Genomic DNA, 22,683 nt, shown 5'->3' on the forward strand with positions numbered 1-22,683 from the left:
GAGGGACCAACAACTTCTCTGAAAAACCTGTATTGATAGTGCTTTCATGTAGAGTTAGTTCGGAGGTGCAATATAAAAAAGTTCACAAATGTAGAAGGTGAGAAGCGGATTGAATGAAGTAGGCGGAACTCACAAAAGTGTTCTACATGAATTAATTTACATTTATGAAATAAGGATTCAGTATGATGGTTATACGCGGCATGCAAAATAAAGCGCAATCTCTTTTTTTAAGTAATATAATGCTTTTTTAAATGTGTCTTCGTAGTGGTTCCCCATACCAAGTGACAGTAATTCAAATGGGAATTGAATAAGGCTCAGAATATTTCTAGCTTAATATATAACGGAAAAAAAAAATCAGCGCCTGGCAACTGCCCCCACTACTTGAGAAATGTTTTTCATTAAATATTTAATGTGGTAATTTCATATCATTAATTCAGAAAAGTACACGACAAGAGCTTTGTGTTGATGTGCTATTTAAATTGATGTGTTTCCAACCACTAGGGGATTTGTAATATTTACTCATTTATTAAGTGATCTATATAGATTTGCTTTTGACTTTAATGTGTTAATTTTAAGTCCGTTGACATCCGACCAAAAGAAAAATTTGTCTAAAACAAAATTTGCCCTTCTTATGAGTTAATCGACATCAGTACCGAAAAAGAGAAGGCTCGTATCATATGCTTAAATTATAAATTGAGTTTTATCAGTAATGTTTACGAAATCGTTTTTATAAGCATTGAATAATAAAGGTCCTACGATACTGCCATGCGGGACGCCACAAGCTTGTTCGAGAACGGTGAGCTTTGGCCATCAATAGTGACACTTTGCTGGCGATTTTCTAGGTTTAATTTAAGCAATTCGAATGATATGCCGCGAACCCCATAATTATAAAGCTTTGAAAGTAGCGTTGTGCGATTGATACAATTCAAAGGTTTACTATGGTTGATAAAAACACTAAGTGAGAGTAGTTTTTCAATATTTCTAAGCATAATTTCTTTTTTTAGTAATAATGGCGATTCAGTAGATTTACCTTTTTGAAACCCTAATTGAACCTCTTTTTGTAGTAAATGTCTTACGAAAAAACGCTCAATACCTTTATATATTTTTTTCTAGCCCCTTGGAGAAAATAGAAAAAAATAGAAATTGGTCCATTACAATCAACATGTTTTATTCCCTCCTTTGAAACTAATTGAGATTTTAGCAAGTTTCATATTCTGAGGAAACCTACCAGAAATTAAAGACAAATCGAATAAATATGTTAAGCACGGTGAGATCATATCTCAGACAAATTTAATAGGCTTTATCTGTGAATCATCGATATTACAGCTTTTACTATGTTTCAGGAAAATAAACGTATTAAATATTTATGTTTCAAGCTCTAGGTTTTAGAAACAAACTGCCATTGATTTCGTGAACAAGTAATAGAGGACTGCCACTCTGCGGGCTAGGTGTAATATTTACGAAATAGTCGTTAAAACGTTTAGCCAGAGAGACTCCAGGCACAGTTTGGCAATTTACAATTAGGTCACCTATACGTTTTGAGGTTGTCTCGAGGTTCAGAGAGTCATTAACTTTCCCGCATAATATCAGGACGCTCTGTGTCGAAGTCAATAAACATTTCTTTGTAGTACAACGATTTCGCTTTTCGCAATTTTGCGGTTAACTAGTTCAGAAATTTCTTAAGCTAGTTTAAATCCCTTGACTTTAAAGACGCCATATCTGGACGGTCTTTTTTTTTTCATCATTATGATTCTTACAACAGTGTGTGTTTTTACTAGTCATCTTTGAAAGGCAAACAAAAACTCACATGAAACAACACACGGACCGCTGTAGGAAGGTGGGTGGTCAAAGGGCCTTTTAAAATTGCTTAAGCATTTCTTTTTTGTTTTGTAAACAGAACTATAGAATTTACAACTTTTTTTAAACAGTATAATTGTAGGATTCTCATGATGCTCAACAACAGGGGTGGCCAAGCTGGGGCTCGCGAGCTGCATGCGGATCTTCGCGTGTTAAAGTGCGGCTCGCGGTTCCCCCCGCCCCACCCCCCCCCCCTCCCTCACACACACACACAATCATCCCCCGCCTTCCTCCCGGTCACACGAGCACTTTTCCAAAAAAACAAAATGGACAGCGCTTTAAATCGAAAGACGGGTTGCGGTTTCGTAGTCTTGTACTACAGCTACCTTAGGTAAAACTGTACTGCTTTTGACTCACATAGATTGAAAGTAGATCGAGTTTCGTATTTCCTCTAAACAAAAGTCCCCCCCCCCCCCCCCCCTGGGGGCTCTTGGAAGTTTCGTGGTTTTGTTGGCGGCACTTAGGACGGGTCAGCATGGCCACCCCTGCTTCACAACATTCCTAATCAGCTCTTAAACCGATATATAAAGAGCTGATTTAATTAATTTTACAGAATGTCACATTAAAAAATATAGTGAAAAATTTCGAGATGACTGCTCACAACATACGTCTGATTTCATTCGCCTAGGGTGCTTATTCTTTTTAATGTTTGTATTATGCTATCAGGGTACCATCTCTCCAAATTTCCATTAGGCGATACCTGATAGCTGACCGGACTTTTTGGGTAACCCATGCAAATGCCGAACTGGCTTGCGATGGATGCTGCTGAGGTTCTTCGAAAACCATAAAACTAATACACAAAAATTAGAATTATTTTAACAAGAGAGTAGGCAGAAAGCACCATCCATTTTTTTTATTGAACAGTAGAAGAAAGAAAAGTACTGTGCATATATTAAAGGCCAAACTCAATTTTGTTTTGTCTTAAAAATAAAAAAAGATACAAAAGATTTTCTTTTGAGATGCTCTTAAAAAAGAGCCCCTCAAAAGAAAATTTCTAAAACGCTAGCAGACCTTTTAAAAATGCCGGTCCTCGTTTTTCTTCTGGGCTCCTCCCTTCGTTGATCGGGAGACATCACGGGAAAGCCTTGAGGAATGACAGTGACAAGGCTTTCCTGCGACGTCCCTGGATGAATGAATGGAGGAGTCAATATGGGGAACGAAGACTGGGATTTTTAAATGGTCAGCTGGCGTGCTACGATGTTTTTATTTTAGATTTTTTTTTCTATATTTTTATTTAGACGATGAAAATATGAATTTGGGCTTGTCAGAGCTCCTAAGCAATATGACAGCAAGCAATAAAGATTAATGTTGAAATGAGGGTACTAAAATTAAAAACAGAAATAACCGGAAATGGTAATTAATTCTGTAGAGAAATTCTGGCTGCATGTCTAACAAGTTATGATTTGGCTGCAGACAAGAGACGTTCATTATGCCTCAATATAAGCACCCATAAAACAGTTAAAGTTGACAGCTTTGTCAGGCACGAGCAATACTTGAAATCAAAATGACTAGAAATATTCAACAGAAAGAAACTAGCTATAGATACTAGAATTTGAACACTAAAATTACTGGAAATGGTAATGGTGAACTAAGAAAACTTTCCTATGGTGTAATGGTGGCTGCAGGTCAGACAATTTATTACCTTTAGAGGAGCTTGAAAAGAAAAAAAATAAAGCATGAATTTAACAAGATGCACACTTTACGTGAATATAGATGATCATAAAATGTTAGGGGATGTTGCCAATAGCAGATTCCTCAAGCGTCCTGCGCCTCTCCGCCGCGTGTCGTAGCCATGTCTTGATTATCTCTTTGATGTCGTGACGGGTCGTTGCGATACGGGGGTTTACTTTTACAGCTTCTGAAAAGTTGGAAGGTTTTTATTACTAGTTACTCAAAACCAAGAATGCTAGCTATGCGGCAAAATCGCAACAATGTCACGAGTCTGCTCATCCCTTCCTTGAGGTGATTGGGTTATTATCATAAATACTTTGAATATTAGAGCCAGCCAACTGATCAATCACACTGTGAAACTGTTGCGCAGTTTCAGAGCATATATTAGATGTTTATCGGTTATTTAGGGAAAAACCACTAATTCCAAACACCGCCCCTTCTAAGAAGTATTGGTATAATGTGTTGTATACTTACGGTATTTGAGCTCAACACACTGCAGCTGTTTAAATTTCGCCTTGCCCTTTTGCCCTCTCCAGCTGAAATTCACAGCATTCTTGGACCTCTGCTGTTCCTAATATATATTAACGACCTTCCTCAGTGCATTAATTTTTCTGACTGTTTACTATACGCTGACGATACTACCATCTTTACTTCCGATAACAGCCTTGACTCATTGTTACTCAAAATTAACGCTGACGCTGCCAATGTTGCTGACTGATGTCGGCGTAATATACTGAACATTAACGCTTCTAAATCTACTTTTGTCATTTTCACATCAACCAACAAAATCGTTCCAGGGCTTCCATTGGTTCACTTAAACTCTAATGTATTGACGGCTGGAAGCCACGTTGTATTTCTTGGGGTTGAATTAGACACTCATTTAAAGTTCCACAGGCATATTAACTCCTTAACTAGAAAAGCAGCATTCGGCATAAGAGCATTAATCAAAGTACGCGCCTTTTTCCACATCGATACGCTCATTTCCCTCTACTACGCATTTATACATAGTCATCTTAACTACTGCATATCTTCGTGGGGAAATGCTTATCGCACACATTTGTCTCCATTGCAGCACGTCCAAAATCAAGCATTTCGTATCATCACCTTTAGTCACTTTTCATCTGATATTTCTTGGTTTTTGCGTGCTTTTAATATTTTATCTGTTAGCAATTTAAATAAATATACCCTCGGGTTACTTGTGTATAATCTCGTGAACGGCAAACTCGCTCCAACACTTCTTAACGATAATCAGTTTCCACAGCATAAGATAACTCGATTCGCATTTCATCATAACTTGTTATTGCCTAAGCCTAGGACTAACTATGGTAAATTTACCACCAACTTCTCAGCCACGGCTGTGTGGAATTCATTACCTTTAGCCATCAAGCAATCACCATCAATTCACGTGTTTAAGCAGAAACTTCGCATATTTCTTCAGTCCTTTTAGTCATACATTGCTCTCATGACGTCATTGTGTATCTCTCTTTTTGATAATTGCCGTTTTGTTTCTCATATTATTGTAATTAGCACTGCATTTCACTTATTCTCAAAATTGATTTGCAATTCCAACTGTTATAACCTTGCTCTGTTTATTCAGTGTTATTTTATTTATAAGTTTATAATTATTATGAGTGTTTAACTTACTGTTATTTTGTTCATTTTATATCACTGCAATTAGTTCTGTGTTTCACTTATTCATGTCATAATTTATTTTCTATTCTGACTGCTGTAAATTTGTTTTATTATTATTGCTACCATTAACAGGAGGTCCCTTTCCAGTCTCTGACTCTGGGACCTCCTTCTGTAATATTTATAATGTATTTACCTTTGATCTACGCACAATAAACCTGATAACTGATAACATTTTGGGTAATTAGAGATTCCAGCAGTCGACGAGTAGTGGCTCCTACACTCTTCCCTCCCAGTCTTGCGAGCCAATTTACCTGTGTCACAGAAAACAGGTTTATATAAATAAAAGGCGCTTCCATGGAGTCTAGCCAAATTATCACGTAATCCACTTTCAACCTTTTTCCTGATAGATTCGCTAGCCTGTATTTGGCACTCAAATTCCATGAAGCTGTCGTAGCTCGCGTGTGGCTCCTGAATGGTGCAGTCGTCGTCATCCTCCTCCTTGTGCTTGTTCAGAGCTTCTAACAAAGTGCCCATCAAGGCAATAAGGATGTCAAGCCTCTGTCGGATCATGTGTAAAATGTTTAAGGGGTGTCGCCTGAAACCCTAGCCATCAACAGGAGCATTCTATAAAATTGTTAAAACGAACTCTCAAAGGCAATCAGAAAGGTTTCATACCTTCAGGCTCACGTTCCTTTTGATACAGTTTTACTTTCAGCATTACGTTAAGGAGTTGTGGAGTTGGGGGTTGTGCTGAATCGATTGAATGCTGCAAAAAAAACACAGTTTCACTGAAGACAAATCAAAAACAAATAAGTGACCTCACCACCGAACAGTTTTAAAACGCTTACAGGTCGTGAGCACTTATTCACTTTGCAATTGTTACCTGTCAGGAACTATTTTTTTTTTGCGTTTTGGACGCTGCACAGGAAGAGCACTCATGTGAACAAACACAGAGCAAGTCATTTACCCAGTATTTTTTATTCCGGAGGTGTATGATGGTACTTTTAAGAACAAAGGTGTTTTCCCTATGCCACTAGTTTTTTGTAGACCCTTCTTTAAATCATCCGTAGTGACAACATAATCTTTTATATTAGCATGCTTACAAGATAGCAACTGCTTCACGACCTTTCATAAGCACTAAAGCCTGAGGTAACAATTTTGTACCTCGGGTCATTCTTCCAAGCATGATGTAAAATTTTGCGACTTCGGTTTTTCCTTTTTGTTCTCATAAGACTTGTGGGGTCTTGTCAGACACCCTCTGGTCGAAATCCCGACGCCGGTGCCTGGGGACTCGTTATGCTCGCCTCCGTGGCAAAGAGGGCGCCCTTGAAGCTTGGTGCCCGAGTGCCTTCTCCCTCGGAACCCATCTTGAAGAGGTTGGAGGTGTCGGCGGTGGACATCCTAGGACCCCCCTCCCGGACAGCGTCGGTGCCCGAGGCCCTGCAAGTGCTGCGGCAGAGCCAGGCGGGGAGCTCCAGCGAAAGACCGCCCAGGATGGGAGACCGGAGGCTTCCGTCTGTCTGGTGGGCACGACCGCGCGGAGAGGAGGGAAGCTGGGACGACGGACGACGGGAGATGGCAGAGGGGACTCTTGCGTGGGAAACGGGACACGTCGGACATTCGCGCTGGCGGTGACCGCGCCGCCGGCTCGAGCGACGGCCCGGTGACATGGTCCGGGCTTAGACCCCGGATTTAACCCTCGACGGCGACATCCATAGCACGCGGTGTGGAGCAGCACCGCACGGACGATCGGCATGCCGGCAGCATACAGTGACGGCGCACCCTCTCCAGGCTTCCATGATTACTTGTTCCGATCCCGAGACCCTTCCCCCCACCCAGCAAAATGTGAGTGGAATAAACCCCTTTTGCCAAGATCTAGGTGTTGCTGTGTCATGTTCATCCGGAAACAGGGGCCCGGTGAATCGGACCAGAACCCTACGCACTTTATAAGTAAAAATAGAACAAGCTATTTAAAAACCAATTGATTAGTTTCTTTTCAGGTATGAGGAGGTTTATATGCACATGACTTTGAAAAGCAAGTGCAAATTCCTTTAACTGTGTCATTGAATAGGTGCCCCCCCTTGTATGCAAACACTGCCCGCAATTATGAGTAGTTGAAAAAGTTTCCAAATGGTGGCTGCAATAAACACAAGCTTGCACATTTGTCAGGTGCTTCCCAACATCTGATGAGACATTAAAAAATAACAGCAAAACCACATAAACACTTACCCACCAGTCGCAACTTGGAAGACTCAGTCGCAATGTATATTTTTTTTAAGTTTCTGGGATTTGTTTTATCTTTTAAACAGAAATATGGGAAGTTCAATTTCTTGCATTGTGGGTTTCTAATGCGTTTTTAAAGCTGGTATTTAGAAATTGTGTTAAGTAATTTTAACTACTTTATTAATAAGGAACAAAAAAAAATAACTGAGACTTTCCCCTCAACTGCTAACAACATAAAACTTGCCTCATCTGCATGGAGTGCTTAACTTTGTTTTAGCTCGGTACATGTTATCAAGAAATTCGGTATAGAGATCTGCAATGGTGGCACATCAGACAACCAGAGTACCTCTTAGTGTGGCTGCACGACCTGGAGTGGGTGGACTAGAGGAGCCCTCATCCACCATGGCATTGCGTCCTGTCAGAGGCGGGGGCTGTGGCCTTCTCCTTTGCGGAACATCTCAATCGGAGTCGCTGATGCGTGCTGCTTTTTGTTTCCTCTTCCCTTTTCCAAGGTCAGTTTCGCTCTACAGGTTCGAGATATATTCAGCTGCTTTGGGATTTCTGCGAGTTTTTATTTTTTTTAAAGACTCTGGGGCAAATTTTGGAAGCTGGGTTAGAACACAGTTGCCACCAAAAAAAATAAACAGAATATATGAACAAGTTAATAGAGACATACGTATTTAGATTATATGTCAACATAAGGCGTACACCATAAACTGCTTTTCTAAAAAAAAAAAAAAAGCATGTTAACAGAAACTTCACACGTTTGGGTCGGGATTGAAGTCAGGCTATCAGCACTCCCTACTAAGAGCTTTGGCTCCGTGAGCCCCGAGCTCCAGTATAAGGTAGAACATGGCCTTTAACACATTCCTGTCTTATTTCTACTTAGATTTCAATGAAACCTCTCACAAATGTTACAAACACTCTTAGAATATATCCACCGAAACAATATGAGCTAAAAATCTCAAGAACGTGTAATTCACATAATTCTCTTTTCTTTAGGCCTTGTGGAAAGCGTACAGGGCTTGTAAAATAAAACTAAAATGTGAGCAGCTTGCTCTAGTAGTGCAAAACTGGGAAAACAGCGGAGCAGGGAATAGACCTAGCTTTTCCTAAGTTTAGCTAAGACGGTCGCAGATGTGAAAGCCGTGCCCAAATTCCATGCCCAGAAATTCCCGCTCAAAACGGCCCTTCGCGCCACTCATGCACTGGCAGAATCGACACTGGAGGTTTCACATGACTCGCTAACCGGGACAGCTTTCACGCCACCTGCGGTCGCTTAACCGGCTGTGCTCGCCACAGCCGGTCAGAGCCACAGGCATGAGAGCGTGGCTCTTTCTAGCGTCTCATCTGCACAACAGCGCGCTGGAATGAGGCGAAGTGCATGCAAGGCGACGCGCTCGCGCGAGTTTCCTTGACAGCGCTGCACACTACACATGAAACTGAGCCTAGGTAGCGGTGTCCACCTAGGCAATGCCGGGTACGCCGCGATCACTGTCAAAGGCGCGAACGCCTTCCACAGTGCTACTCTCGGCGCCCCTGCGCACGTGTGGGCAAGGAGGCCGGGGCAGTCCGAATTGTTTTGTTAACATCAGACATTTTACGGTGAGTCTGAGCAGCTTTGCTGTTAAAAGGCTGCTTGAACTACACTGTAAAAAATCTTTCGTAGAAAAAACGAGAAAATGCTTGGCAGCTCTATTAAGAAGGGATGCCCATTAATATAACGCACCCCCATATTCAGAAAATATGTAAAAAAAGGACGTTCATGCAAAGATACCCATTTTTTCAAAATACGAGGATGCTCGTTAAACTTATGTGTGCACATCGTTTTAATGAGCATCCTTATACTCTAAAAAAATGGGTATTATAACATTAATCTAACGTGCCCCCATATTCTGAAAAAATGTGAAAAAAGTCGTTAATATGATAATACTCATTCTTCCGAAGTATAAGGATGCCCATTAAAATTATGCATGCACATAATTTCAACAAGCAACCTGGCACTTTGGTAAAATGGGTACCGTTGCATTGACGACATCTTTTTTCACATATTTTCACAATATGTGGGCACATTAGCATTTTAATGGGCAACCACTCTTAAAAGAGCTGCTAAGCATTTTATCATTTCTTTTTTACAAAATATTTGTTTCTACATCTCTTTTTAGCTGAGGCACTGAAGTAGCTCATGTTCTGCTGTCCAATATTTTTCACTCACACAAATTTCTGTGCAACGATATTCTGAAATATAACTTCAGGGTCATTAATGCACCTGAAAACGTGAGCCATATACTATGGGGATTGCAATGCAATAGTGAATTCATGCACTTTGGAGCAGCTCTGCTGCTTTGTCTAAAATGAAGAGAAAATAATTGGCACAGAAACTTTAACTTCAAAATAGGTGAGATAGGGTGCAGCAAAACAGCAGCTAGCTACAGTGTTTCTCATGTGATGCACCTGCAGACACAGCTGTCAGCTGCTAAAATCTGTTGCAACCCAAGAATAATAGGTAAGTGGAGAGAAGCAAACCACCATTGCACCATGATTGGTTGTTTTCTCCTCCCCACTCCCCTACTCTCCAGCCTCCGCTCTGCTGATGTTGAAAGAGTGGCGGGCACTGTGGGAGGGGCTTGCTCTTACTGTTCTAGAGTTGCAACAGACCAGAGCGACCTGGAGGTTTTCGAAAGTGCAGCTCAAGCTGGCCGGATCATATTAAAGCATCATATCGGCAGCAAATTCTCACAACATAAACACCCTTGAGAAAGGGTTCAGAATTGAGACAGCAGTGAAAATGCAAAATAGTTTGGTCGGTCGTTTGTAAATTTTTTTCTTTAGCTCTTTGTAGCTGTTTTCTTCGAGCTTATTTTAAACAACAAAAAACGAGGGAAATTGTAATAGCTCTTTATTATATCTAAAATTCGTTTATGGGTACTTCTTCCGAGGTGTAGGGCTATCTCAATGCTCCCTGCGTATGCAAAAGAAAGATGTATATAGTCATAAGGTAAGCACAAGGCTGTCGAAACAATACAAAACAAGGTGAGCCTGACATGCACACAATACAAATAATCCTGGTCCATCTGCAAAGAGAGACCAGCTCACCTTGAGGAAAACAACTGGTCTGGACCATAAGGGAAGGCCAGCACATCTCGGCGCCTAGTGTTTTCCTCCGAGGAGACCTGCGCTTATCACAGAAAACGTAGTTTTAGTTGAAAACCAATTAACATTGCAGGAGAGAGGCATGAAATATCTGATACAGCAAGTAATGTCTGTGACAAATAGGACACAGACCACAGCTCACTTCCAGTAAAACACCGTGCCTCGGGCCTCAGGCAATTAACGAAACAAAAACTTGTCTACGCTCCGTCTTGCGCTTTACGTGCAAAAAACCTGCAATTGCCAGGGAAAATGCAGATTTAGTTGAAAACCAACTGACATTTCAGAAGAGAAGAAAAATCTAGGGCAGCAAATAATGTCTGTGACAAGTAAGGCGGGTAGGAGACCATAGCTCACCTTCAATAAAACAATATGCCTTGGCCAGTTAAAAAAAAGAACACCTTGTTCGGACCCAAGTCTACGCTTTCATCTGAAGAAACCTGCGCTTAACAGGAAAATGCAGTTTTAGTTGAAAACCAATTGATATCTCAGAAGACGAGCAAGATAAAACCTGATGCGGCTAATAATGTCTGTGATGAATAAAACACAGACCACTTGTAATGAGACCATAGCTCACCTTCAGTAAAACTCCATGCCTTGGACGATTAAAAAAACAAAAAAAAAAAACTTGTCCACGCTCCATCTTGCGCTTTACGTGCAGAAAACCTGCAATTGCCAGGGAAAATGCAGATTTAGTTGAAAACCAACTGACATTTCAGAAGAGAAGAAAAATCTAGGGCAGCAAATAATGTCTGTGACAAGTAAGGCGGGTAGGAGGCCATGGCTCACCTTCAATAAAACAATATGGCTGGGCCAGTTAAAAAAAAGAACACCTTGTTCGGACCCCAGTCTTCGCTTTCATCTGAAGAAACCTGCGCTTAACAGGAAAATGCAGTTTTAGTTGAAAACCAATTGATATTTCAGAAGACGAGCAAGATAAAACCTGATGCGGCTAATAATGTCTGTGATGAATAAAACACAACCACTTGTAATGGGCAATAGCTCACCTTCAGTAAAACTCCATGCCTTGGACGATTAAAAAAACAAAAAAACTTGTCCACGCTCCATCTTGCACTTTACGTGCAGAAAACCTGCATTTGCCAGGGAAAATGCAGATTTAGTTGAAAACCAACTGACATTTCAGACGATAAATCTAGTGCAGCGAATAATGTCTGTCACGAATAAGGCACAGACACTTAAAGAACAACATAGCTCACCTTCGATAAAACAATGTGCCCGGGCCGTTTAAGAAAAAAAAATAACAGCTTGTCCGGACCCCAGCTTACGCTCTCGTCTGACGAAACCTGCGCTTATCAGGAAAAATGGAGTTTAAGTTGATATTGCACAAGAGGAACAAGACAAAACCTGACACAGTGAATGTCTGACGAATAAAACATGGACCACTTGTAACGGGACCATAGCTCACTTTCAGTAAAACTCCATGCCTTGGATGATTAAAACAACAAAAAACTTGTCCACGCTCCATCATGCGCTTTACGTGCAGAAAACCTGCAATTGCCGGGGAATATTTAGATTTAGTTGAAAACCAATTGACATTTCAGAAGAGAAGAAAAATTTAGTGCAGCAAATAATGTCTATGATGAATAAGGAGCAGACACTTGGAAAAGACCGTAGTTTACCTTCAAAAAAACGATGTGCCCGGACCGGTTAAAAAAAGAATGGCTTGTCAGGACCCCAGCCTACGCTTTAATCTGAAAAAAGCCTGCGGTTATCAGGGAAAATGCAGTTTTCGTTGATCCCAACACCTCAAGGCCAGGTGTTGTGTTTAGGATCTTTTAGAAATCATCCACAAATTACAGCAAGTCACATATGCTACAGGTGAAAACAAGACTATTTTAAGACTACTAGGGCAACATATGAAACCTGCCCACTAATCACTCTAAAAAAATATGGCATATAAAAAGTAATCAGGTTGATGATACGTATAAACTATGGAAAACAAAGGAAGTCTTCCAATTTTTAAACATTCTACAGCGAGAACCAAAGGGAATCTAACCCATTTTCGCGAGAAGCGGCACTGTAATTTGTGACGTATCGTAAAATACCGGGCAAGCGCCCACTCAATATTTAGACATAATCGCAAAAAAAATGGGAGATGGGCGCTTTTCCGGTTATTAATTTTACATTTCAACGTACTGCGCAGACTTTCTCAGATATTACAAATTTGGGAATGGGCACTTAGTGGAGAGTGGGCGGATGCACGGTATACTACGGTATGTTCAGCTAGGTGGTGGATTTCTTTTATAAAAATTTCGAAGGAGAAACTTGCCCCGGTCAAATGTTACAAATAAATACAATAGGTTTCCTACGGACAGACATGGAATTAAGGCTGTCTCAGGTGGAAGTTTAAAAACGCGGTTGAGGGGCACTAAACCATATACGAGACAAACCGGGTGATGAGAGTGAAGTGATAAGTGTCTTCGTTCCTACCTTCAATGTTTGAGCTAATTCGAACGTCCCATCGGCTCACAACATTTTCAAGCTCTAATCTGAATAAGCTCAAAACCACGTTGGTCCATAACAAATATATTGTTTTTATTTGCAACTCTTTGCTGAGGTAAGTGTTTTCTTTGGTACTATTTTAACAAAACAAATCCACCACCTAGCTGAACCTACGTCACAAACTACACTACCGTAGCAAGCGAGACTGATTTTTGGGGTGACTATGACAGCGACTCATGTGCGCTGAGAATGTATTTGAGTTATGGAACTGCCGTCTGCAGTTTTCCATGAAGCAACTTGTCTTGAGGCCTGAACTGATGTGGCCTTTGATATGTTTGGTCATTTCCAGTCTGCTCCAAACCTTTTGTGAGCGGAATGCGTGAGGGCAAACATATTCTCTCCCGTCGTGATAAGATTTCTGCTGACTGTGACATTTTGACGTATGCACTCTTAGCGCATTGAATGAGCGGAAAGACCTGCTACACCATTCTTTCAAGCAGGGCAAACTTAGGTTGTGACTTGTTGAATGAAGCCTATACTGTCTCTCATAGTGGTACAAGTTTTTCTGTTGCAGCTTGCACACATGGCAACTGTACATGATGCAGGCAGTTTTAATGACGTGAACTTCCGGCCTGAAATGGGAGAGGTTTTGAAATAAGAAATAACATAGCTGATGAATACTGCCATAATGTTGTGCTTATGTAACCAACGGCAGAGGTTCATAAAGTATCAAATGTCCAGAAAAGGCAGATTCCTACACTGAAAGTGTGCGTTAAATGTGTTTATTTGACATCCTAGTTTAATTGACCCAGCTTTCCATTAGTCAACGATCCAAAATAGCAAAATGTTTGTCGAATCTGTGTTCCATTTAAATTGTAGAACAGGTGTCCCACTTTACAAGCTATTTTGATGTCTGTGGGCTTGTTTCAATTCCACAAATTAACTACAAATGTCTGGGTAAAAAAGAGAAACATTAGACGCCTGCAGTAATTACCACAGAGGAGAGTATGTGAATTAGCCATCCGCATGTTATGGTTGCTATTGATTTGGCTTCAAAATGCGCTGCTCTAGCATGATTCACAAGAAAGTTACAACTCCGCAGAGAGTGAAATACCACCACCGCAGGCCGCTGAAGTACAAAACTTTTTTTTTGCCTATAAAACACATGGTTTGGAGTGTTGCCCAATTTAAAAGAGCAGCACGCTGGCATTTGGCCCTTTGATGTTTGAGCACACTCCTCTGTGGAAGTAGTCAAGTGGTGTATACGTACCTTCAGACTATGGTGATGGCAATTACGGTGCAGGCCTCGCTTGCAATCACCACTGGACAGAGGGACGCAGAGCCAGGGAGAGCCCTCCTGTAGGTCTGGGTAAAAAAGAGAAACATTAGACGCCTGCAGTAATTACCACAGAGGAGAGAGTATGTGAATTAGCCATCCGCATGTTATGGTTGCTTGGCTTCAAATTGCGCTGCTCTAGCATGATTCACAGAAAAGTTACAACTCCGCAGAGAGTGAAATACCACCACCGCAGACCGCTCAAGTGCAAATTTTTTTTTTGCCTATAAAACTCATGGTTTGGGGTGTTGCCCAATTTAAAAGAGCAGCACGCTGGCATTTGGCCCTTTGATGTTTGAGCACACTCCTCTGTGAAAGTAGTTAAGTGGTGTATACGTACCTTCAGACTATGGTGATGGCAATTACGCTGCAGGTCTCGCTTCCGACCACCACTGGACAGAGGGACGCAGAGCCAGGCAGAGCCCTGCTGTAGGTCTGGGTTAAAAAGAGAAACATTAGACGCCTGCAGTAATTACCACAGAGGAGAGAGCATGTGAATTAGCCATCCGCATGTTATGGTTGCTATTGATTTGGCTTCAAATTGCGCTACTCTAGCATGATTGACAAGAACGTTACAACTCCACACAGAGTGAAATACCACCACCGCAGACCGCTGAAGTGCAAAACTTCTTTTTTGCCTATAAAACACATGGTTTGGAGTGTTGCCCAATTTACAAGAGCAGCACGCTGGCATTTGGACCTTTGATGTTTGAGCACACTCCTCTATGGAAGTTGTCAGATGGTGTATACATACCTTCAGACTATGGTGATGGCAATTACGGTGCAGGCCTCGCTTGCGACCACCACTGGACAGAGGGACGCAGAGCCAGGCAGAGCCCTGCTGTAGGTCTGGGTAAAAAAGAGAAACATTAGACGCCTGCAGTAATTACCACAGAGGAGAGAGTATGTGAATTAACCATCCGCATGTTATGGTTGCTATTGATTTGGCATCAAATTTCGCTGATCTAGCATGATTCACAAGAAAGTTACAACTCCGCAGAGAGTGAAATACCACCACCGCAGACCGCTTAAGTGCAAAACTTCTTTTTTGCCTATAAAACACAAGGTTTGGAGTGTTGCCCAATTCAAAAGAGCAGCAAACTGGCATTTGGCACGTTGATGTTTGAGCACACTCCTCTGTGGAAGTAGTCAAGTGGTGTATACATACCTTCAGACTGTGGTGATGGCAATTACGGTGCAGGCCTCGCTTGCGACCACCACTGGACAGAGGGACTCAGAGCCAGGCAGAGCCCTGCTGTCGGTCTGGGTAAAAAAGAGAAACATTAGACGCCTGCAGTAGTTGCCACAGAGGAAAGAGTATGTGAATTGGCCATCCGCATGTTATGGTTGCTTGGCTTCAAATTGTGCTGCGCTTGCATGATTCTCAAGAAAGTTACAACTCCGCAGAGAGTGAAATACCACCACCGCTGACCGCTCAAGTGCAAAACTTCTTTTTTGCCTATAAAACAAATGGTTTGGAGTGTTGCCCAATGTAAAAGACCAGCACGCTGGCATTTGGCCCTTTAATGTTTGAGCACACTCGCCTATGGAAGTGGTCAAGTGGTGTAAACGTACCTTCAGACTATGGTGATGGCAATAACGGTGCAGGCCTCGCTTGCGACCACCATCGGACAGAGGGACATAAAGAGCCCTTCTGTAGGTCTGGGGAAACAGGAACAAAAATTAGGCGCGCAAAATAATTTCCAGGGAGGACGGTGCGAAAGCCCTTTTTGTTAAATTATCATCAGCATGTTATGCTGATTTTAATGACTAAGCTCCAACTGTCGGTTCCCGAACATGATTGATAGGAAAGTTATTGCTCCGAAGACAGTGAACACTGACGGCAGGGTTCGTTTAACTTTCTAGCGTAAGCAACAAGTGCTTTAAAGTACTGTATTTTCCGGTTTAAAGACCCTAGGAGCCAATTTTGCCTAAAAAATAAGTTTTCGTTTGGATAGTTGGCGCTCAATGCATAGTCCGCAGGGCAAAACATAGGCTGAAAAGCTAACATCCATAGTCTGTCAGTCCGCACCTCTCGCACAAAAGATATTTGCGGACGAAAGTCTGGATTTTCTTGTGCAGCTCTCCTGGGTGAACCACAGAGCTCTCAGCTTGACCCACATTGACCGCTTGCAGGCATCCAAGCAAGCAGTGTGTCACACGCAAGGCATAGAAAGCCTGAGCAACAGATTGAAAGTGTGACGTTCACTTCTTAATCCCGGCATAAAACATTCTAAAATCTGCAAGCCAATCAGACCAGTCTGGTGCTAACGAAGGATCTAGAAACAAAAATTATTGCATAGTATAACCCGTATCTGTAGATAGTCTGCACAACATAAAAAAACAACTTTTATACATGCATAGTCTACGGACTGTAGACCAGAAAATACGCACTGTCTGATTCCGGAGAGCTGCACACATCCGTTTTGCCTTTTGATGTTTGGCCTAATTATATCAACACACTCATTGATAGAGTTAGTCAAGTGGTGTACACATAATTTGAGATGTTGCTGATGTCAGTTATACTACATGACTCACTTTCCGCCACAACATAACACAGGGTCACATAGTCACACAAAACAGTGATATATGTTTGGGGAAAAAAGTTACGAAAAACAAATTAATATTATGTACACGCTTGAATTTGCATGGTCCAGGTAACGGAAACTTTTTTGAATTTACCGTCTGCATAAATCTGCTCCGTGCGACCGTAAAAGCCGGCACGTTTGGCACGCTGGCAAAATTTGCAGCTGGCGATGAACGATATAATTGCGATGAAGATTTAATTTTACAGATCACATGAACAATTACCCAGATGAACAAATATTTGAAAATGAAGAAACGTTTATTTATGAAAAATCTACATTACAGACACAAAAAAAGATTGCACCTGTTTTTTTTGTTTTTTTTCGTCTTGCTTATCTGTTTGGGCGTCCCCAGAACGAAATGGCAAAAACAACCGTTGGACCGCTTTATAGCCCCTTCCCTTTGCGAACCGAGAGCGCTCGCAGAATCGCAGCTTCGAGCGCCCAGCCTCCGCGAGTGAGCTCAGCGGCACATGTTGCACCAAACGAGTTTGCTCTGTCCTCTGGCAGCCGCTGCCACTGCCGAGCTCTGCGGCGATACTTCATGGGCTGCACGGAAACCATCTCGGGCGATGACGTCGCGTCGTGATCCGACATACGGTACATAACTTACGGTTCTGCTGCCTTAGCTAAAAAACGAATTGTTACCCTCCCCACGGAACAATGACGAAACTCGTACCCTCCCAAGTACCTATTAGTGGATTCCGATTTCAACTTCGATTATTAGGCGAGAGCGTCGGCACCAAACTTGGGTAGCACGGTGGGCACCGTGAGCACGTTCGTATGGCTCGTGTAACATAAATGCACCCACCTGATAACATGACATCAACAGTACTGCTAGCGAAATGGATACGAACGCTGTCGCGGCTGTGACAAACACGGCGGCATAAACATCGAAACCGAAATGTCGCGAGTGAATATACATACGTCAACCGCGCGAGCCTATGCGGAACCACTACGCAGCGAATTTCTTCCAACCGCTCTACGCGCTCCACCTCCTTGGGCACATCAGTTCGTCTCTTGATCTACAAGCGCAACACACAGAGAGATCGCTCGCGATTTACAAGGGGCACAGGAATTCACTCGGCGAGCTATCCAGATTTGCAAGAAGAAGGCCCTAACATTGTTTCGAGAAATGCACGATTTTTCAAACGCCTCGATCAAATCATTATTTAACGCGATTATTTTGCTGGACACCAGCCTCTTGTAGGATAGAGGAGGCTTCTTTTTTGCATTCAGTACTACATTACCGGAGCCGACGGCAACGAAAATATGCACGGTAGCCGTTCTTGTTCTGTTTTTAAGATTTCACGGCTTCAGAGTTGACGAATAAGAGAAAAAACATAATACTCTTGGCTCAAAACTGTTTGTATGACCAGTTTCAAGTAAGCACGTTTGAGTGTTGAACCTTCAAAGACACGCCAAATCTATTGGATTTTAAATACAATAGTTATTCAAAAGGACGCACTCACACTCGGTCCTCATGCAGCACCGCAGACACTACCTACGGCAATGCAGAGCGGGGACCAGTAGCACTTTGTAGCGTATACAACATGTTCTTTGGAGTACCGATTTCAAGAAGCTCCATCCTTCTTTTTATGCCTTTCGATGTTTCTTTGAAGCAATAAAGTAGTGTTCACATACCTTGGACGTCGCTCCGCCAGGAACGAACGGAGGGAACGGCTAGATACAGCCAAACAGGCCACGCCAAAAACCACGATGCTTCGATTGCGGTGCGAAAGGGTCAAGTGCTATCGGAAACGGTATGAGCGTGAACGCGCTTGCGCAGTGACAAGCGGAGGCGCGTTCACGCTCATATTGTCTTCGATATTATATAGAAAGTTTGTTGGAGTAGTGCATACCTTTGGACGTCGCTTCCCGCAAGGAACGAATGGAGGGAACGGCTTATAAGGCAACGCCAAAAACCACGAGGTTGTGATTGCCGCGAGAACGAAAAGAAAAAGTTTGTTAGTACGTCCTACACGCGGCGGTACATGAACAAACGCGACGATGCGCCGGAAAGGGAGAGGGGGGCCTCCGGGCGTCGGAGGTGGTGGTGGCGTCGAGCACGGGTCGGGTTCGCCCTTCTCTGCGCATGCTCGGCGTCCTGGCGCCTGGCATGCTCCGCGGGCTCTCGGCTCGCCGCGCGCGCTTTTCGCCCCGCGCACTCCGAGAAACGATCACAACTCGTGTTTTAAAAATAGGAGGGCGCGTCGTATTTTTTTATTGTGAAAATGCATGTAGATTTTACGTACATTTTTTACAGTGTACCAAACAGAATATCTCAAAATTTTCAAGTTTTATTCCTCACCTAATTGGAAAATACACGTCTGACATGCAAATGCATGGCTATGAAAGAAAATAAAAATAAACACGCAAACAATAGTGAAATTCTCTGCACTCGGGATCACACATGGGAACACGCCAAACAACTAAAAATAAGCAGTGTTTCCCAGAAAACCCACCCAAAAAGCCAAACCGAACGCTAAAACAACAGTTTTGAGAACATAATGCTCGACGTTTTAAGCTGTCTGCGGCACGCTGCTTTAATTATTCAGCGCAAAGAGAGAAAAAAAAAACCTATAGCAGTTAATTATTGAGCTTATTTAAAATAACTACTCGTGACATTGTTTTGCCTACTGAAACACAAAAAAATTGTATGTGCCTCATGATGCCATATATACATGCAGCAGTGTGTTAATTTTTATTGCCCTTTGACCACATCAGAATAAACAGCTTACATTAAAATGCTTGATAGTAACACACAGAAAGTATCCTTTGAATTTCCCCCATTTTGGGCTCTTGGTGAAATAAACTGGAGCTATAAAGAAGAACCATCATACTACCGAAATGATGCTACTGGAATGCCCAGCACACGCTTCCATTCTCCTGTGTTTTTCGCGTCTTTTAGTAAGCATGTAAATTATCTTCGAACCTTTTGCGGGAGGCCAATACCACCAATCATCGTTGATTCATCTTTGATGTACCATCGCCGCCAAGCTTAACCACTTACACTTTATTGTTTCACAGTACACACTTGGCTTAGAAAACACGAAGTGCAAATTACAATTTTGTGTGAACATGAAAAAAAAACGATGTTTCGCTTGTTAAAAATGAATTATAAGCACTTCTTTGATACGCTGTCAAGTGGGCCAGCAACACATGCTTGACGAACCAGAAACTTCAAGGATACCGAGGATTGAAGAAAAGCAAGGAGTAGTGTAAAAATAATTCACTTACAGACATTTGCGACCAATGATGCAGGGAAAACCTCATCTTGAGAACTAAGCGATGTTTTCAATCTTAACGAAGGCACCATCGTCAAAACGCATACAATGTCCCCTTTACCTCTCTTTAAAAAAAATTGTGCTGCACAGTCACGCGTCCGAATTGAGGGCCCTGACATTGTGGCAACAAGGGGCCATCCTCATGTTCAACATCGAAGGAAAGCTTTGCCTGGATGTTTGCCTTCTTCCCTGATGCTACATTTTTCTCTTTAGCAATTCTGTTGCAGAGCTGCTCCAATGGAAGCCCATGTTTTCTAAGCATCATTTTCAGTGCAGCCATGGGGTTCTCGAATGAAAAGGCGCACCACAAATCCAGAGGACCACGCGAGCGTACATCGCTTGTCAAGTGGCACAACCCGTGGACATTGTGCGAGACATTCTCCTGTCCATAGATCTTTGAAAAGACTTTGATGAAAGACATCAACAGACTATCGGCATAGCCGAAATCATCTGAACTTGAACTAGGAGTAGCCAGACTGGTGATTGCTACATAAAAAGCAAGAGAGTTTTGAAACATCCTATAAACGATTTTCGTCTAGACAACTGGTCCGCCATAAAGCAAAAAGAAACGAAGCTCAGTCGCCTTCCAGCGGTCAAGTTCATTCAGACTTGGTGGTTTCCGATTGAACTCATACAAAACATAAAATGCGAGCTCGATGTTTCCTACAGAGATTTCCCGAACCAAGGGTCCCCGCCGAACTTTCTTTGACCCCTTAATTCACAAGACGAGGAGCTTATGTACAACCCCAGACAAACAAGATACATGTAATCTTGGGTTATCTGGTTAATCATGTCAATTGGCAATTCCATGAGGATGCTACTCCCACAGTGATCTTCTTCCAGCAACGTGCCTCGAAAGCTTGAATCTGTTTTCAGCATAGCTACAGAATCAAGAAATCACACTTGGTTATAAGGGTAGACGCCCTCTACTGTGCATTTATAGCAGCTGTAGTACCCAGTGTGACCTACAGTGCTCAGTGTGTATACCATAGCAGGAGCATAAAAAATGATAGCACCTACTCTGTCAGAAATTACCTTATCAATAGGGGAGATTACAGAGATCAGCAACTGTTGAAGTTCTGAGCAAACGCAGCAAGGAAGTCCTTTACTGAGGAGGGCCTACTTTGTCCAAAAACACTCCTACAAGAAATAAATGACTATTTTTATAGTTGCTAATTTGGAAAAAGATAGGGCAGAACTGATTTTAGAGCTATTGTCTAAGGGCTGGCCATCAACGTAAAAGTTTAACACAAAAAAGACTGGCAGTTCCAACTTCTTCGGGTGAATGTCAAGACCAGCTGCAATACCAAAGTGCGCGTATTTTTCACTGCCAAAATCTTCTATCACTCCAGATTTTCTAGGTGTTCCCTTGATAGTTCTTGCAGCGAGGGGAAGGGTAGCCAAGCACTTGTGACTGTGAAGAACCGCTGGCATGCGAGTCACACACTGGTATTCAACAGCCCACTCTCGTAGCTTTAGTTTCAACGACTCGAGGACATCGACCATGGGGACTCTCTCCGCTAACGCGGTAACGAGCGATCAGCTGCTCGAGTCCACTTTCAGCGATCAAGACTTCCGCCCAGTCGTCAGCGTCTTTTCCAATTGCTCGAGTGACAGCACATGCAACAGCTGCGATAGCATCACAGTGGTGTTCACTAGCATCGCTGGAGCTTGCTTGTTCTGATGAGTCTGAATAAGTATCAATTAGCGGAACACTGCCACTCACACGTCTGGCAACCTTTCGGCGAAAGGGATGACCTGCGGCACTTTCGGAAGCAATAAGAAAGACATTGCACTAAATACAAATACACTTGCGCAGATACTCCTGGCCAGCCTCAGATTTGTGCTAACGATTCACTAGGAGACCTAGCTTCCTCATTCTGCACTGCAAATTATATATAATAGTAATTAAAAGCTACTTACCCGATTCGCACATATCGTCGAAAAAATGCCTGCTTTTTTTCCCGCGCATATAACTTCCGGCCTCCTTTTTTTTTTGCGGCGGCGTGCAGAAAGCGGATTCGGCCGTTGCTTCGTTGGCTCAGCGTAATTTTACAGCAAAATATTTCAATACAATAATCCACTTAGTATTTTCTGTTGATTTTGTGTCAGACTCCATTTCTGGGGTTTCGCTTGAAATACGCCTTGAACGCTTCGGCATTTCGGCCAAACTCTAAAGCAAAAGCCGCATTGCGACGACATCACGCACTCGCCGCCTAGAAGTCGGCCCGCTGCTCGGCGGTTTGAACTGTTTTAAACTTTTTAGCGGCATTTTGGCATTGCAGTGGTTTCTTTTCTTTCTATATTTGATCCCTAAAGATTATTCGAAAAACCTGCACGGTATTGTTCAAATTTAGTGGACCAGGATGGTAGGACCTTGTGGGGAAGTCCTTAGGACGCCACGTTGATGACGAATTGAGGATCGCCCGTAGGATTTATTCTGCTTACATTCAATGAAATACTTTTAGCGGATGAGGAT

At 42.4% G+C, this 22,683-nt stretch overlaps 1 long non-coding RNA gene and 1 pseudogene across 1 annotated transcript; both read right to left on the reverse strand.

Annotated features, from left to right (window-relative positions):
* Nucleotides 1–3,584: 3,584 nt before the first annotated feature.
* Nucleotides 3,585–19,907, reverse strand: LOC120837075 (annotated as a pseudogene).
* On the reverse strand, nucleotides 14,706–15,958 carry LOC120837080. The gene is made up of 3 exons (XR_005714804.2): nucleotides 15,908–15,958; nucleotides 15,087–15,181; nucleotides 14,706–14,767 (listed from the first exon to the last, which is right to left on the reverse strand). It is a non-coding gene; the product is annotated as an uncharacterized LOC120837080 (long non-coding RNA).
* Nucleotides 19,908–22,683: the final 2,776 nt, after the last annotated feature.

The sequence above is a fragment of the Ixodes scapularis genome, unplaced genomic scaffold (genome assembly GCF_016920785.2).
Source record: "Ixodes scapularis isolate PalLabHiFi unplaced genomic scaffold, ASM1692078v2 PGA_scaffold12__126_contigs__length_90152505, whole genome shotgun sequence".
NCBI classification, from domain to species: Eukaryota; Metazoa; Arthropoda; class Arachnida; order Ixodida; family Ixodidae; genus Ixodes; species Ixodes scapularis.